At 37.5% G+C, this 18384-nt stretch overlaps 1 protein-coding gene across 46 annotated transcripts in view; it reads right to left on the reverse strand.

Annotated features, from left to right (window-relative positions):
* LRRC4C (leucine rich repeat containing 4C) overlaps positions 1-18384 on the reverse strand; it is a 1379884-nt gene that overhangs the window by 15890 nt on the left and 1345610 nt on the right. For 21 of the 46 annotated variants that reach the window (XM_035264275.3, XM_035264270.3, XM_078340866.1 and 18 more), the window contains 2 exons: positions 9048-9099; positions 8733-8798 (listed from right to left, as the gene is read on the reverse strand). The exons of 6 other annotated variants lie outside the window; for them this stretch is intronic. The gene's annotated coding sequence lies outside the window, so the exon portion shown is untranslated. The remainder of the gene's footprint in view (positions 1-8732; positions 8799-9047; positions 9100-18384) is intronic. 19 more of the 46 variants (XM_078340883.1, XM_035264287.3, XM_054240771.2 and 16 more) reach the window with 2 other exon arrangements.

An 18384-nucleotide genomic window follows, 5' to 3' on the forward strand; every position in this document is an offset into this window, starting at 1 on the left:
AAAATATTCCATTAAAACAAATGTAACCAAAACCCAGTAAGGATCCTCCTGTAATAAACAAATCTGTTGGAGAGAGGCTCAACTGCAGAAACTGGTCACATGTTTTAGCCTCTCAGGATGCACAATAGGCTGATTCATTCTAGGCTTTCAGTTTGAAAAATATTGGGGAGAGAAAAGCATACAAAAAAGGCTCAGTATTTCAAATTATGTTTAATCAAAATATGTACCAAATTATTTCCCATATATATTTTTTTCATCTAGGTTAATGACAAAGCAAGTAACTAAAGAAGTGCTTTTGAAAAAAGACCTAAAAAGCCCATCTGAAATGTAAGTCCTTGGCAAGGCTGGCAGAGAAGGATGCAATTTCAGAAAGTTGGTAATCCTTGCTTCCCAGGCTTCCTTTGGATGGATGACTGGCTGGGAGGAGCTCATAGTCATTACCCCTCAACTTCTCATTAATCCTTAGAAAATGCCCTGTGCTAAGGTCACCAACACCTTTGTAGGCTGAAAACAAATAAACCAACAGTAGCCCCCAAAAGGCATATGGATTTTTATAATGAGAAATGCAATTTAAATTACCATGCAAGGCAATCCGAAGAGAATAAATATCATGTACATAGAGTCATTCAGATTTTAAAATCACCTTCCAATGTTTTACCAAGTACTTACTTCCTTGTTCATTATTAAACAGTACAAAGCCCTAATTTCCTAGAGAGTAGCCAAAAACATATTTATAACCCCAGGCAAAGCACTAAAGATGTCTGGGATTCATTTTATAGTAGGGTGCAGGGAAAGAGAATCTCTAAAGTCATTTCAGCTATAATAATAATATATGGTTCTAGGTATACTCTCTAATACTTTACCTACCAGGAAACTCCAATTCAGTAACTTGCCATCATTGATCATTTATAACAGGGTACTGAGACAAGCCCAGTATAAACAGCAGTCATAAACCAATGCCAACATGCTCTACTGAGGGAGTGTGTATGATTGCATAGATCGTTGTAAGTAGTCTGGGTGTTCAGAGAGAACCAGTGAGGTTTGAGCAATCAGTGAAAGGTACGTGGACACTGGATCTAGAAGATACGTAGATTTGAATAAGCAAAAGGTGTAGCATTTCAAGAGAGAGAGAGAGAAAAAAAAACCAGGCACTTCCTTCAATCATATTTTTTGAGTGCCTACTAAGTTTCCAGCACAATGCTCAGTTCTTGACACTTAGGGCTAAGTGTCTCTCATCAAGAATCTCACAGTGAAGTATGACTCACAAGTGAGTAAGCCAGGAATTACAATGCAGCAGAAAGTACTAGAGAAATTCTATTCCCTTTCTATAGAATGAGGTATTACAGCAGTACACAATAAGAAACGGACAATAACAGAGAGAAGAAAGAGAGAAAAAAGGGAAAGAACCAGGCATGGTGGCACGTGCCTGTAGTCCCAGCTACTTGGGAGGCTGAAGCAGAAGGCTCACTTGAGTCTAGGAGTTTGAGCCCAGCCTGTGCAATAGAGCAAGACCCTATATCTAAATAATAATAAGAAGAAAAGAGAAAGAGTTTGTTTGAAAATAGGCACAAGTCAGGTAGGGAATATATGAAAGTAAACATGACATAGGCAGTGAAGTAGCAAGTAGAGTAAGTAAAATAACGCAAGATTATAAAAAATAGACAAGACATTTAGATTGCGTTCTAACTCATAGGATAGACTGTAGGAAGTTGAGCTTTCTTTCTGATATGTGAGCAGAACTAGAAAGGTAATGGAGATATACACAAAACTCTAAGATGAATGGTTTGGAAAATATTGGCCACCGGCAAAACTGGAAGGGGAAAGGACAGTGGGAAGAGTATTTAAGGAAAAGCAAATCTGCAATGATATGGAAAACGAACAGGACAGAGTGAAATAGAGTATTTCAGTAATCAAGTTATAAAATAATGATGGCCTGGGTTAGGCTTTGACTTTTACCTAAAATATAAGCTGAAATAACATCACGATTTTCCTATTTTTGCTCTGGAATAGCTAAAATAGGATACTCTTTATATATATTTACCAGATCCCAGGATTCCTGACCTGTCATTGCTTGCTCTGATTTCTGTATATATTTTATAGCCCCTACAGCATTGGAGTAAGCCTTGCAAATCTAATGGCTCCCACTGAATATCTCAGAGCCACTGCTTTCCAGTTTTCAGCATGACTTAAGAGTTTAATAAATTCACCAAAGTGACCCACAAAAACCTGATAAGGAAACTCTCTTTAATTGAGTCTGTGTTTATGAGATCTGAGCAAGGGGAGGAAACAGAGTAGACTCTGTGATTTCCAGGCAACGTCATTTAATCAAAATGCAGATAGCAGGGATGGCCTCCTAATTGGAAATGGAAACCGGTTTAAAGTAACCTCAACACTGTTAACATTGCATAATGAGGCAACCTTGGTGATGACATGTCAGATAATGGAACTGACTGGAATCAGTGATTTTTTTTTTGTTTCTTCCTAATGACTGCAAAAGAGGGAATTATTCAGCAAATAATTCAGACATTTGAAAGTTGAAAAACAGACATTTGAAAATTGGATTCGTAGTTATTTACTAAAGGCAGTCTTCATTTTGTTCCATGCTGTGTTAACCATAGGTCGTGAATATTGGAACCAAGTTTTCTTTTTTGCACCATTCCTATATTTGCTCTTAGTTACCATGGAACCTTGCAAAACTAGGATTCAATTCCAAAATGAATGAGCTTCAGTTAACACAGTACCATGGAAATTAAAAAAAAAAACTCCCTGTATTTTTCTGTATTCACTTTGGCTGCAATGCATCATTTGCAAAAATATTTCATGGGAAAAAATAGAGCTATACATTAAAAGCAATAAGGAACTGGGTCCTTATGGTATCATAATGGGAAAAGAAAGTAGGGAAGCCTGTGCATGCTCCTATTTAAACCATTATTAACTATATTTCCTTGATCTGGATGGTAAAAATTACTTTTTAGTTACTTTTCCCACCATGTCTTTATTCTCAAAAGGATACATTTTTAAAAGAGTATCTTAATACACAGATACCTAAGACCCATAACAAGATTTAGACTCAACGAGACAGAAAATTAATAAGGCTATCCAGGACTTCAACTCAGATCCGGAACAAGTAAACTCAATAAATATTTATAGAGTTCTCCATTTTAAATACACAAAATATTGATCGGCCATTATTAATACCCATTTTTAGAATGAAGCAATATTCCTGTTCTCTCTCCCTCTTTTTCTTCCTCTCCTTCTCTCCTTTTTTTTTACTTTTCAACATCCTAGTTCCTCACCTCTACTCAATACATTCCTCTGAACACCTGATTCCTTGTGATTCTCCCTTCCCACTGGGGGAAAAAAAAAAAAAGCTAATAAGTGCTAGGGCTGAGATTTAGCCAGATTTGAAGACTTTGATCTATCCTTGCTAAAATAAGACTGGGTTTACCATAAAAGCTGATGTCTCTTCAGCTGAACATAACAGCTATTTCTGCAACAGAGGCTCATGCCTATAATCCCAGCACTTTGGGAAGCTGAAGCAGACAGATCGCTTGAGGTCAGGAGTTCAAGACCAGCCTGGCCAACATGGTGAAACCCCATCTCAGCTAAAAACACAAAAAAGTGGCCAGGCCTGGTGGCTCATGCCTATAATCCCAGTTACTTGGGAAGCTGAGGCAGGAGAATCCCTTGAACCCAGGAGGTGAAAAAAAATAATAAAAAATAATAAAAGAGTAATCCAACTGAAAAAACACAGAGCTGATAGATTCTAATATGTATATGAGAGATGGTGGGTGACAGTAATGCAAGTTATTTATTAATTTTTTTTATTTTTTGAGCCTGCGTCTTGCTCTGTCGCCCAGGCCAGAGTGCAGTGGCATGATCTCGGCTCACTGCAACCTCCACCTCCCAGGTTCAAGAGATTCTTCAGCCTCAGCCTCTCAAATAGTTGGGATTACAGATGTGCACCACCACTCCCAGCTAATTTTTTGTATTTTTAGTAGAGACAGGTTTTCACCATGTTATCCAGGATGGTCTCTATCTATCTCCTGACCTCCTGATTTGCTCGCCTTGGCCTCCCAGAGTGCTGAGATTACAGGTGTGAGCCACCATGCCAGCCCAATAATGCAAGTTAATTAAACTTTCTGTACGCATCTGTAAAGTGAAGACAGAATATGTGTTCTTTCTATGCCAACGGCATACCAGAAAAATAAAGTTTAATGAGAAATCAGTGTATACAAAGTAAAATTCATAAAATTAGGGTAAATTAGGATGTAGCTATCATTCCTGCACTCCTTAGTCCCATTTTTTTAAGCTGTACCTGACGTGAGCAGAACCAGAAGAAGGATGGAGATATAAGCAAAACTCTAAGATGAATGGTTTGGAAACTACTGCCCATCAGCAAAATCGGGCTTACCACCCCAGTTTTTGTTAGTAAAGTTTTATTAGACGACTTCTACACCCATGCATGTAAGCATTGTCTATGGCTGCTCTTACATTGAAGGGCAGAACCGAGTGGTTTTGATAGACTATATGGCTTGCAAAGCCTAAAATATTTACCACCTGATCCCCTATAAAATGTCTGCTACAGCATCCATCCCACTTTTCTTACCTACTCTCTTCAATCCCAGGATGACCTGTGAGGACATGGAAGACAAATATGAAAACTTCTATTTGTAATTAACTTTCATCTAAAACCTAGTGAAGAAATTCGGCTTCACTAATTTGGCAATGCTGCTATGCCTCATATAACTTATGGAGGGAATCCTGGGTAAAAGTGGGAGTTCCAAAACAGAGGCCTTGCCTGTGGCACCATTACTTGATCACACTTTCTGTAGGACATACTGTTATTTCTGTGTGGTGGGATAATTGGCTTTAGAGATTATATTACTTAGTTTAACTGAACTGGCACTCACAAAATAGACACAGTAGCTTAAGATTCTTCCAGAGATTACACAGAATCAATTTTCTTGTTTTTGTTTTTGCTTTTCTTGAGAATCAATATTTTAATAATAAGGCAAGTATAAGCACACAACAACAAAAAAGATTGAGCTATCATTTTTATCTTCAATATGAGCTCTTTAAAACCACAAAATTATAAGTGTTTATTCTGGTTAAACCTGTACACCTATGTATGCATGTGGGCACGTGTGTGTGTGTGTGTGTGTGTGAGAGAGAGAGAGAGACAGAGAGAGAGAGAATAGTTACTATCACTTTTGCCAGCAATCATGCCCTATCAGACTCTTGTCCTTGATGCAGTCTCACTTTCTCTTCCTAGTAACCTAGTAATCAATTTGCCATGTATCAATCAACATCTCTGATTGATATCTGGATTTTTAAAATTTTTTTGCTTTTTCTCTTCACCTCATCCCTTTTCTCCAGCCAGCAACACTAGGCACATTGCTGCACAATAAAGCATATTGCTTCATTTATCCCTGAAATTGACAATTACATTTCCACATGTCTCTTCAGATCCAAGAAGAATGACTTGGAAACAGGATTGCAAGAGACTACCTTCTCCTTGCTTCCTTCCCTTTTTCTTGACTAAAAGTGTCTTCCACTCACTGGTACATTAGAAAGAGGAGTTAATTTCTATTGGGTTTTAGCCTTAAAACCTGTGAACATAGGATCCAAATTAAGAATAATGGAATTGCAAATTTTAATTATAAAAAGCACCCTGGGGAATTAGGTAAAGCCTCAGTTTCCTCATTTACTATATTAAAGATCTCTCTCACTCTTTTTTTTTTTTTTTTTTTGAGCAAAGTTTCACTCTTGTTACCCAGGCTGGAGTGCAATGGCATGATCTCGGCTCACCGCAACCTCCGCCTCCTGGGTTCAGGCAATTCTCCTGCCTCAGCCTCCTGAGTAGCTGGGATTACAGGCACGCGCCACCATGCCTAGCTAATATTTTGTATTTTTAGTGGAGACGGGGTTTCACCATGTTGACCAGGATGGTCTCTATCTCTTGGTAGTATCTGTCTTTCCTTTCACATTGTTGTCTGGATAACTTGAGATAGTTTGTGAATTGTAAGATAATTTTAAACTAGAAGTATTAGATAGACTTTGGGGATCAATTATTTTTAAATTTTGAAGTCATACTAAAACCAAAACAAATCAGAAAAGTGAGGGGAGGGCAGGAGACTGAGAGCTCAAAGAACATGGTGTGCTTTCCATATGACAGGCACTAACTTACATACACAGTTTTATTTAATCCACCCAACAACCCCATGAAGTAAGAACATTATTCCTGTTTTACAGATGAGGAGCCAGATGCTCTGTAAGTATGTCACTTAACTCAAATTACACAATTAGCTGTCCAAATCCACCTCCTTTTAGAAACCATACTGTGTAGACATATCTTCTGCTAGCTATGTAAATTTAGGTAAGTGACTTTTTTTTTTTTTTTTTTTTTTAGAGACAGAGTCTTGCTCTATTACTCAGGCTGGAGTGCAGTGGTGCAATCATAGCTCACTGTAACCTTGAACTTTTGGGCTCAAGTGATCCTCCTACCTCAGCCTCCCTCCATAGTAGCTGGGACTACAGGTACATGCTACCACACCTGGCTACTTCTGAAATATTTTAATAGAGATGGGGTCCTGCTATGTTGTCCAGGCTAAATGACATATTCTTTTGGCAACTTGTTTTCCTCATTTCTAAAAGGATAAAGACAAATGCTACTACTGTGATAATACTAGCTGTAGTATCACATCTAATCCTAGACAAACCTCATGGCTTAGAAGTGCTCCTATCAATTTTGTCTTTGAGCAACCAAGACAGAGCACTTAAGTACCATGTTTAAGGCTTTACAGCCACTCTGTGGTGGGCCTGACCAGCTCCAGATTCATTTTCCTTCCACATGCTATCTGTCCGTGAATTTCGTATGGTATACTAGAAAACATAAGTAAAAGTACATAACAAACTATATGTTGCACAGTAGGTACTCAGTATGTAGTATGTTTTATCTTTCCTAAGTAAATTCCTGCTTTCTCCTGGAATATGGTCAGCACAGTGTTATTTTGCTCTGGGAGGAAAATAGGAATTCAGGAGAAATATCAGACTGCGTTGAATAAATAAAGAGCAGGCCATAGTTGGATATGAATTTGGATTATGATACATAGACTACAAACTTTCAAGTGACAGGCAAGAGTTCCTTCTTACCAATGTGTGCTATCTTAGTAAAAACTTCACTCCCAATTCTTTAATTTTTGAAGAAAAACATTTCCAGCTAATAACACAATTACACTTAAGTATCAGAGCCCATTTGAGTATTATTGCATTTGTTAAATCTAACTAAGTTCAAATTACTTCCTCATTGCTAATAAGAGAAAGAGAGGGAGGAAAAGAAGGAGGAGGAGGCGAGAACTGAGGGGGAAGGAGTTTGGGAGGGTTAAAGGACGAAAAGAAGACATACACAGAGTGCTAGAGAGAAAATCAGAGAGATCAGTGCTGCATATAGCCTCAAGTCCAATACATGTCAGTTAAACTTGCTGCACACAGTTTCTATGGAAACCCCTTAAGTTAGGAGTGGAACACAGACATTTTTGGACTGCAATTCACAAGCTGTTTATTTAATTATGATGAAACATGAGACTGTTAGGGACAATACCATTATCATACTGATGGCATTTAGGATTCAACACAATAGGTATGGCAAAATAAAAAGTTGATTTCTTTTCTAAATTGTTAACTTCATGTGCATTGCATGCAAATAAAATGCATCTTGTTTTTTTATAGGACTTTACATATTATTTCCTTCCGGCAAACCCCAAATTAGCTAAATGACATTCATGAGAAGGGAATTCTTCAGAGGCCTTGTGCCAGTTATACCCCCACATGCCCAGTGAACAAAACCAAGGTCCCAGCATATTTTCAGTTAAACCCAAGATAGCACCAAAGTGCAGCACAGTTGGAAAAGCAAGCACATTTATTGCCCCATAGATTATTTGTGAGCAATGAATAGGTCTCTGGTGTTTTTCTCGTTTATAGGCATTTGAATATAAAAATGAAGAAAAGCGTTCAGATTAGCTTTTGCCTTCCAAAATAAACAACTACTTTTAGAGCATTATTCATGGTGGTCTGAAGAAACATGATTTGAAACCATCACTGTTCTGTCTCTGATGGTTGAACATCCCTTGCTTAGGTATTACTTTGGCTGCAGGAAACCATCTGATTGGTGGACTCATTTTTACCTTTGTTCTTTCACTAGACAAACGTAGTTTTCTACTCATTATGTGTTAGGCACTGTATGAGGGACAGGGGAGGCAAGAAGGCTAAACCCCAGTTCCTGCCTTAATAATAAAGTTTTTGTTATTATTACATTACAAAGGAATATAATATATATTATAAAGGAAGTGCATTAATTTTTCCAATAAATATAAAGGGCCAACTATGGCTCATAGGTGCTAAGTAGATAAATAGGTTTAGATTCCTGCCTTCAAGTAGATTACAGTTTAGTGAAGATATAATAAATTATAGTGCAAAGAGTCAGTGTTCCTGCCTCCTGCTGCCTCCTCATCTTATCTCTCTGCAGGTAGAAGTACCACTCATGGAAACTGTGCTACAGTATGTAAATGTATTTATGTGTATGGCATGGTTTGCTGGTGGATGGTGGTGTGAAGAGGAAGCTTCAGAAATATTTCCATTGAAGAAGCACATTTCCAGTTCTGTCCATCAGCCACCAAAATCCTCACAAAATTTTTAGCCCAGAAGATATGACTGAATGAGGAGGCACTCACAAGATAAGTGAATCCCAAGGAAAGTCATCTCTGGAGTCAAGCAGGAAACATGAGGCTGTTTCTAAACTGGCAAAGAGAAACACAAGAAATTTGCAAATATGACTCAATGGATATGTCTTTTCTACTATATTGCAGCTTATTTTTTGAAATTCAGTAATGGTTTGCAGTAGCTGGACTTCCCACAAATTGCTCGTGTTAGCAAAGCCAGTCGTTGCTGTTATCAGATTTGACAGTGTATAATGAGTCCCTTCACATTAGCTGCAGTTGTAGTGTTCAGCATATTGTGGGAAAGATTTAGCATGAATCATCACCCACCTAGCTCTCCACTGGGGTCTCTATGCTGTAAATAGGCAGTGTGTTTGCCAATCTAAAAAAAAAAAATGAGAGAGAGAGAGAGAAAAGAAAGCATCCATTAGAATAATTCAGCACATTTCTTGATCTGTCACCACTACAACCATCACTACAGACACCACTGGTGACATTTATTGAATTGCCCCTGTATTTTAACACTATCCTGGGCAGAAAGCCAAAGCAACTCTCCTAACCACTCTTTTGAACCATGCATTTTTTAATGCCAATAAAAAAATGCATTTGGATTCAGAAGAAATGTAGTCTATACTTGGTTCTGACTTATTAGATACACGACCTTAAATAAGTTATATTTTCTTTCTGATCTAGTGTCCTGATAAGAACCACCTCATAAGATTAATTCAGATATAATGCATTATGGTGATGGATAGGAAAGAGTTAAATAGAAAACTCAATTACTAAAGTCAAATATATTAAGAGTTTGACATAGGCATCTGTCGCAAACTCTATTTGATATTACCCCCTCCCCCTACCACCACATCCCCAAACCAAAAAGATATAAAATCTTTCCGCTCCCTATACATCTTTCATCCCACCCCACTACTCCTTTGGCCCTGGCAGAATAAAAGTTAGAATCTGAGACTGAGGGCCACACACAGTACTTAAAGCAAAGAGATACCTAAGAGCTAGAGCTCACATTTTACAAAGTATAATGAAGTAAAAGAAACTTTCTGTAATTCCAACAAATACAGGTCTTCCAACCTTGGAAATACAGTTGGTACAGACTGTACAAAGAGGAGACCCAGAGCAACTGCAGATAGAAAGATCCCTCCCTCACAATTAATAATCAAGATCAAGGAACTGACATGGATATTGAAATCACCAAGAAGTCTATCCAGGGTAAGTATGGAGAGACAACAGGGAGGCAGATGTTAAAATCTTCAAGGATTATGAAGGAGTGAAGCCCGGGCTCTGGCTGACTCCCAACAAGTTGTTAGCAGGTGGTATAATCTGACGGTATAAGCTTCACAGCTGGGAATTTTACTGTATTAGATGATTTTGTTTGGAACAGACAGTGTAAATAAAATTGCTTTTCTATATATAGAGAGAATATATATATAGATATATATGTAGATATATATATTGAATATAGCAATAAATCACAAATGGCATTATTATTGCAAGTAAAACGGAATGGGTCAAAATTTATTTTAGAGATAATCTGTGGATTTTTCTGTCCATAGGCTTAAAATAAATGTATAACTTGGCTGGGCACAGTGGTTCACACCTGTAATGATAGCACTTTGGGAGGCCAAGGTGGGTGGATCACCTGAGGTCAGGAGTTCAAGACCAGCCTGGCCAACATGGCAAAACCCTGTCTCCACTAAAAATGCAAAAATCATCCACACGCCTGTAGTCCCAGCTACTCAGGAGGCTGAGGCAGGAAAATTGCCACCTGGACCTGGCAGGTGGAGGTGGCAGTGAGCCAAGATCACGCCACTGCACTCTAGTCGGGGAGACAGAGCAAGACTCTGTCTCCAAAAAGTAAAAAAGGTCAATCTTATAAAATGCTTTCCCAAATCTCATGGTTTCAAGAAGATTAACTACCCTTCAGTAGGATATATGAAATATGAATTGTAATTTAATGTGCCTGGGATTTTAATAACTTTAGAGGAAGTTGGTAGGTGACAATTGGTGTGTGGAGAGAGGTAAAGAAAAGGCAGGAGATGAAAACATGTTTATTGCTAAATCAAAGAGCCAATTCTAAATTTTCATATTACACAAAAATTATTAATATTTGGCATAATGATCACTCAGTCCTTTCTGAAACACCATTTGCACTTGGATCCTAGGAAACAACTCCCTTGCCCCCCCTCTTCCTTCAGTGATTACTCTGCTGAACATCCATTGTTGGTTGTCTTGTCTCACAGGCCAATGAGTCTTAGAGCACCCCAGGTCTCAAATCAGTAGACATCTTATTTATCTATACTCTCTCTCTAGGCGATAATATAATGCTTCTAAACACCACGTATAAACTGAAGACGGCCAAACTGAAATCTCTTGCAGACTTGTATATAGTACTGCTTATTCAAGACCTCCACTTGGAGGCTTCAAAAATCAACCTGTCTACAATCACACTCTTCATTTCTATTTAACCCGACAAAGATTTCTTTTCTAATGACAGTTGCATTCATTCATACAACTAAACATTTTCAGCTCTTACTGTGTACCAAGCACCATTTCAGGAATGATTTTTCTAGCAGCTCAGGACAAAGTCTACCTTGAAACTTTTTTTTCTTTTTGATCTCATACCTTCTCTTTTTGGATTATATCGCCTCTACACCTTATCCCCTTTATTTCCTCTCACCTATGCTTTGAAAATTCTATATATCGGTATTCTGCTTTCTTCTCCAGACACATCTATTGCTATGTCTTGGTCCAATTTCTCTCTGGATAATTTATTCATATTTATTCCATAGCCTGGTCTAATATCTGGTTTCTCTGCTTCTAATTTCTCCACACAGTGGAGGAGTCCTATTTGAATTAAAGTCAGATCATATTCCTTCTCAGTGCTCAAGGTCTTCTCACAACACTCAGAGTAATATTAAAGCCCTAATGGCCAGTAATATTTTTTTCTGCATCTCTTCTACTTCCTTGATCTGATTTTCCTACAACTATTGCTCCTACTCTCTCCACTCTGACCATCACACTGGCTCCTTATTGTTTCTCCAAGCACAGTGCTTTTTCAGGGACCTTGTATATGCTGTTTGCTCTGCCTGGAATGCCCTTCACCCAGAGACCTATACCTGTGTCTGCCCTTCATGACAATAGTGCTACCTTTCATGCAAATACCTGTATAACTTTGCTTCCTCACTTCTTCGGGGCTCTGCTAAACCTGCTCAGAGAAGTCTTCTCTGGCTATGCTGCTTAAAACATTTATTTCTCTTGATAAAGCATCTCAAAACTAGGGATAATATGTACATATTTATTGATTTTCTCTCTCCTCCAACTAGAATATGAGTTCCCAGGAAATAGAGTTTATATTATTTTTTTCATTGATGAATTTCCAACAGTAGCCCAATTTCATAGGTGAGGAAACTAAAGCTCAGAGAGATGAGTGCCTGCCTTGTGGGCTTTTCTGGAGAAAATGGGGATTACTAAGTAGAAAAGAGAGTATAAACCTGGGGGTGGTGACTATTGCCAGATCAGGGCTGCAACAAATACAGCAAAAGTAGAGCTGTTAAGTTCATAATTCTATCATTATACTGTCATCAGAGATAGTCATTTGGTGACTTGCAGAAAGTAATATAATATTTTAGGTTTCAATTTCCTCATCTGTAAAATTACAGTGATAATAATAGAATCAACTTCAAAAGGTTGTTCTAAACCTGAAATGAGATGATACTCATAAACCAACAAGCCTGGCTTATCATGCTTTCTCTAGTAATGGGAATTATTATTATCTGAGAGTTAATTTCTTTGAATTATATGTATTTTTCTGTATTCTCCTTCATTAAAAAAATGCTGAACATAATTATCCATCTGCTATCAGCAGACCCTTCATCCACTGTTTATTGAGCCCTGCTCGAAATACTTACTAATGGCTAAACAATTCATCCTCTTTTCTAAAATGATTATTTAAGGCCAAATGTGGTACTTATTCCCAAATATATAATTAAGCCTGGACTTGGGAAAATACAAATCAAGGTGATAATCCTCCTTGATCTTTTACATAGCACTTTGTTGAAAGGCCTTGTTGAAAATAAGACTAGTAATAATGAAGATGATTATAAAGATTGTATCTTTTGTTAATATTATAAATTACAATTTGAAAAATTGTTTCATGTGCATTATCCTATCTGACCCTCAACAAATATAGGAGAAAGGCAAATGAGATTACAGTTTTTCATTTTGCAGTTAAAAAAGTTAAAGGAAGTTAAATAATGTGATTAAGGTTTAAAAAAAGCCCTAATATGTGATAAGAGTTTATATGAGAAGTCAAATATTTGAAGCCTTAGTCTAGTGATCTGCCTATTACACAGTCTTTTAACACAAACACTTTAAGGATAAAAGGAGATATTTTCTGCAATGAATCCTTCCAAGGTTGTTTAAATTTATAGAGACTCACTTTTTGTGTTCCTTTAACACACTGTACTTCTATGTCCAATGTGAGGGGAAGAGAAAGAACATTTATTGAGCAACTATCAACCACTGTGCTAGTTTCCATATTGTACTTGCTTGCTCATGTGTCTTTCTGCCTCATTAGACTGCATGCCCCGTTGGGACAGGCAACAAATTCCATACCATGGGTGCATACCCTAGTAACTTCTGTGTGATATGTGTTCAATAAATGTTTATTGAGTAAGAAAACAAAATAGCTTATTTGGTGAAATTAGCTTATGTACAGAAACAAAACAACTAAAGTATATCCCAAAATTTAAACTATATAATCAATTAGCATGATTACAGAGAATGTCATGAAATTGTCACCTCCTGGGTCAAAAACTGGTGACTATGAGCAGTTTTATATCATTCTAAACAATAGTTTCCAAAGAAAAATAATGATTTTAGAAATGTCCAGTTGGCCAAATTTCTAGGATCTATGGAAATCCTTTTCAGTTTATGTCTAGTCATATAAACTTTTATGTCCCAACCAAGGGGAAAAAAGCCAATATTTTTATTTCAATGAAAAATCTTCTAACCTCAAACATTCAATTTGTGAAAGGGTAATTAAAATTGAAACTGGAATAGGTAATTCAGTTACTGAGTTATAAAGGTGACTTATCTATTGATTACCTGTACCAGGGTCCACAAGCTAGAGCAGAGAAGTCATCTATTTGCCTTACCATAGCTTAAAATCTAGTGGTACTGCCATGTATACATTATAGAAAGATAAAGTGTCCATACTGTTTTCTCTAATGCAGCAGCTTAAATATTACTACTTCTCAACAGTTCTCACTTACTTTCTCATTTGACTTGCTCACAGAAAATAGATAACCACTTTATTATTAGTTTTTCAATAGGGTTCTCTTCATGATACTATTTATCAGTATAAGGACTGGGACCATATTCTTTTAATTAGTGCATTGTCACTGCAAAGCTCTATGCTGGGCATATACCAGGAAATGACTTGTTTAAATTAAATGCATATCTAAACATGGATGAAATGATAAAGGCTACCAAATCATCTCTCTGCCTGCTAGAAGTACCCTAGTTTAACAGGAGAAAGCAAGGTATATGGAGTAGGAGATGGTACATATAAAGTTTCCTTGATTTTTAAGTAACAGCACCTGGTTGACCCCTTGTTCTAACTGATCTGACTTTCCAGTTTGAAAGGACACATGATAGCTGTGCTTTCCTTAAATGTGGCATTTATCTTCATGAGTGTAGTGATGAGGGATGGATCAGGACTGGAACAGTCATCAGTGACTTACCCCATCTCTTTTCACAAGTGAAGATAAATGACACAAACTATCAGCCACTGTGCATTATATATATTTATTCCACATTTAAGCCCACAGACATAAATACACTATAGACCTTTTCCTCAACCTGATTGTCATTTTCAAAATATACACCTAACAATAACAACAGAAAACCTAGGGGAAAGTCAGAGAAAGTGAAAAATGCTGAAATAACTTCTATGAGACAAGCTGTACCCTGTGAGGGGATGTCTCAACAGACCCTATCTATAGGAACTCTAAAATGGCTATAGGCTTTAAAATACAATTTCCACATGTCTCTGGACTGTTGTCATTAAGCTAACTTATAAAAGAGCCCCCAAGGATGCTGCATAAGGACACTCTCCAACCAGGTATTCCTGACAGAATGGCTTCTGAGTATTTTCATCTACAAATAGTCATCCTGGTTTACATTATTCTAAAACAGTATTCCTTATCTTCAGATATGTGCTTTCCTTAATTTCTGAGTTGGACTAGAACATCCTCATTAAGTTTCTTAAACTGATACTAAGGTAGATAAGGCACAAAAATTTGAATAATGACATCATGAGGGATGAACTTCCTGCTCAACATTGGTAGCTAGATACTGTGGGAACTCTGTGTCACCCTGCCATTGGGTATAGCATTTTCTAGGTTCCAGTGGTATAGCACCATTGAGAACACACAGGATTAAATTAAGTCATCGCTTTCAAACGTAAACCTTACTTAATGTGGGCACTGTTGGGAAGGACCTAGTCTCCTAGGTTTAATCCTAGAAATTGGTTATGTCTAGATTATCAGAAACTCATTACCATAGCAGTTGGGAATCGTAGCTCCTGCCTCATGCTGCAAGTGCCTGACTTTTCCCCAACTTCATTAGCCCTTCTCCCCATTTAATAGTGGGCAATAACCTCCACCTGAAGGTAGAAGAAATCCTGGCCATCTTGTTAAGCCTCATTCTCATCAGCCTCATGACATCATTACTGATCTTAGGCTTCAAAAGTTATACTCCATACCCTATACTATGGGAAGTTTTTCCAGTTTGGTCCCAAGACAACACCTCCATACTTCCGATCTCTTTTAGCATCCCTGTACTGTTGCCTGAATCTAGGTATTTTTATTATAAATATTCAATGTCCAAGTCCCTTGAAAACTAAGAACCTGGCTTGTTGCGCAAATTTCTAGATTCCAACCTTATCACCCTAACTTCCTCTAGCACTGACAGTCTTTCTTCTACATTTTTTTCTTATTTAACAGTAATATCTTAATAGCAGAGACTGTTCTAGACAATGGGGATTCTGCAATGAATCAGACAGGGAAGACATCTTACTTCTTGGGGCTTACCTTTTGTGGGTTAGACAGATAATAAATAATTTTTTTAAAAGATGAGGTAGGCATAATTGTTCAGATAAAAAGAATTAAAAAACAATAATTCAGAGGAAACTTATTTTCTTTTTATTTAACTTTTAAGTTCAGGGGTACATGTGCAAGTTTGTTATATAGGTAAACTTCTGTCATGGGGGGGTTGTTGTACAGATTATTTCATCACCCAGGTATTTCGCCTAGTCCCCATTAGTTATTTTTGTTGATCCTCTCCCTCCTCCTACCCTCTGCCCTCTACCCACTGATGGGCCCCAGTATGTGTTTTTTCCCTCTTTGTGTCCGTGTGTTCTCATCATTTAGCCCCCACTTATAAGTGAGAACATGCAGTATTTGGTTTTCTATTCCTGTGCTACTTTGCTAAGAATAATGACCTTCAGCTTCATCCATGTCCTTACAAAGAACATGATCTCATTCATTTTTATGGCTACATAGTATTCTATAGTATACATGTATTATATTTTCTTTATCCAATCTACCGTTGATGGGCATTTAGGTTGGTTCCATGTCTTCGCTATTGTGAACAGTGCTGCAGTGAACATACAAGTGCATGTGTCTTTATGGTAGAATGATTTATATTCCTTTGGGTATATACCCAGTCATGTTAGTGCTGGGTCAAATGGTGTTTCTCACTTTAGGTCTCTCAGGAATTGCCACAGTTTTCCACAATGGTTGAGCTAATTTACAATCCCACCAACAATGTATAAGCATTCCTTATTCTCTACAACCTCACCAGCATCTGTCATTTTTTGACTTTTTAATAATAGCCATTCTCACTGGTATGAGATGGTATCTCATTTTGGTTTTGATTCATTTCTCTAATGATCAGTGATGTTGAGCTTTTTGTCATATGCTTTTTGGCCACATATATGTCTGTTTTTTAAAAGTGTTTATGTCCTTTGCCCATTTTTCAGTGGAGTTGTTATTTTCTTGTAAATTAGTTTAAGTTCCTTATAGATACTGGATATTAGACCTTGTCAGAGGCATGGTTTTAAAATTTTCTTCCATTTTATGGGTTGTCTGTTTATTCTGTTGGTAGTTTCTTTTGCTGTGCAGAAGATCCCTTGTTTACCTAGATCCCATTTATCTATCTTTGCTTCTGTTGCAACTTCTTTTGGTGTCTTCATCATTAAATCTTTGCCTGTTCCCATGGCCAGAATGGCATTGCTTAGATTGTCATGTAGAGTTTTTATAGTTTTGTGTTTTACATTTATCTTTAATCCATCTTGAGTTAATTTTTGTATATGGTGTAAGGAAGGGGTCTGGTTTCAATCTTTTGCATATGGCTAGCCAATTACCCCAGCACTATTTTGAATAGAAAGTCCTTTCCACATTGCTTGTTTTTGTCAGCTTTGTCAAAGATAGTTATGGGAATGCAGCATTACTTCTGGGCTATTTTGTTCCATTAATATGTCTGTTTTTGCACCAGAACCATGCTGTTTTGGTTACTGAAGCCCTGTAGTATAGTTTGAAGTTGGGTAGTGTGATTCATCCAGCTTTATTCTTTAAATGCCTTGGCTATGTGGACTTTTTCTGTGGTGAGGGCAGGGGGCGGGGACAAGGGTTTCATATGAATTTTAAAAGTTTTTTCTAGTTCTGTGAAGAATGTCATTGGCTTTTTAATAGGAATATCATTTAATCTATAAATTGCCTTAGGCAGTATAGCCATTTTAACAACAGTGATTCTTCCTGTCCATGAGCATGGAATGCTTTTCCATTTGTTTATGTCATCTCTCAATTCCTTGAACAGTGTTTTGTAGTTCTCACTGTCGAGATCTTGCCCCTACCTGGTTAGCTGTATTCCTGGTATTTTATTCTTGTGGTAATTGTGAATGGGATTGTGTTCCTGCTTTGGCTGTTGGCTTGACTGTTGATGGTGTATAGGAATGCTAGTGACTTTCGTATATTAATTTTGTATCCTGAGACTTTGCTGAAGTTGTTCATTAACTTAAAGAGCTTTTGGACCAAGACTATGGAGTTTTCTAGATAAAGGATCATGTTGTCTGTAAGCCAGGGATAGTTTGACTGAGAGGAAGCTTTAAATTAATGGTCTGATAAGGCCCGTCTGAAAAAGAGATGTATAAATTCAAGAATGACAGGAAAGAACTTTGATATAAAAACATCTGGAAGAAAAATATTCCAGGAAGCCAGGCGCAGTGGCTCACGCCTGTAATCCCAGCACTCTGGGAGGTCGAGGTGGGCAAACCACAAAGTCAGGAGTTTGAGACCAGTCTGGCCAACATGGTGAAACCCCATCTCTACTAAAATTACAAAAAAATTAGCCAGATGTGGTGACAGGTGCCTGTATCCCAGCTAGTCAGAAGGCTGAGGCAGGAGAATGGCTTGAACCCAGAAGGTGTAGGTTGCAGTGAGCCAAGATTGTATCATCATTGCACTCTAGAGTGGGCCACAAGAAAAAGACTCCATCTCAAAAAAAAAAAAAAAAAGAAAGAAAATATTCCAGGAAGAGAGACTAGGTAACATAAAGTCTTCAGTTTTGAAGGAGCATGTTATACTTCTAG

The sequence above is a fragment of the Callithrix jacchus genome, chromosome 10, assembly GCF_049354715.1.
Source record: "Callithrix jacchus isolate 240 chromosome 10, calJac240_pri, whole genome shotgun sequence".
NCBI classification, from domain to species: Eukaryota; Metazoa; Chordata; class Mammalia; order Primates; family Cebidae; genus Callithrix; species Callithrix jacchus.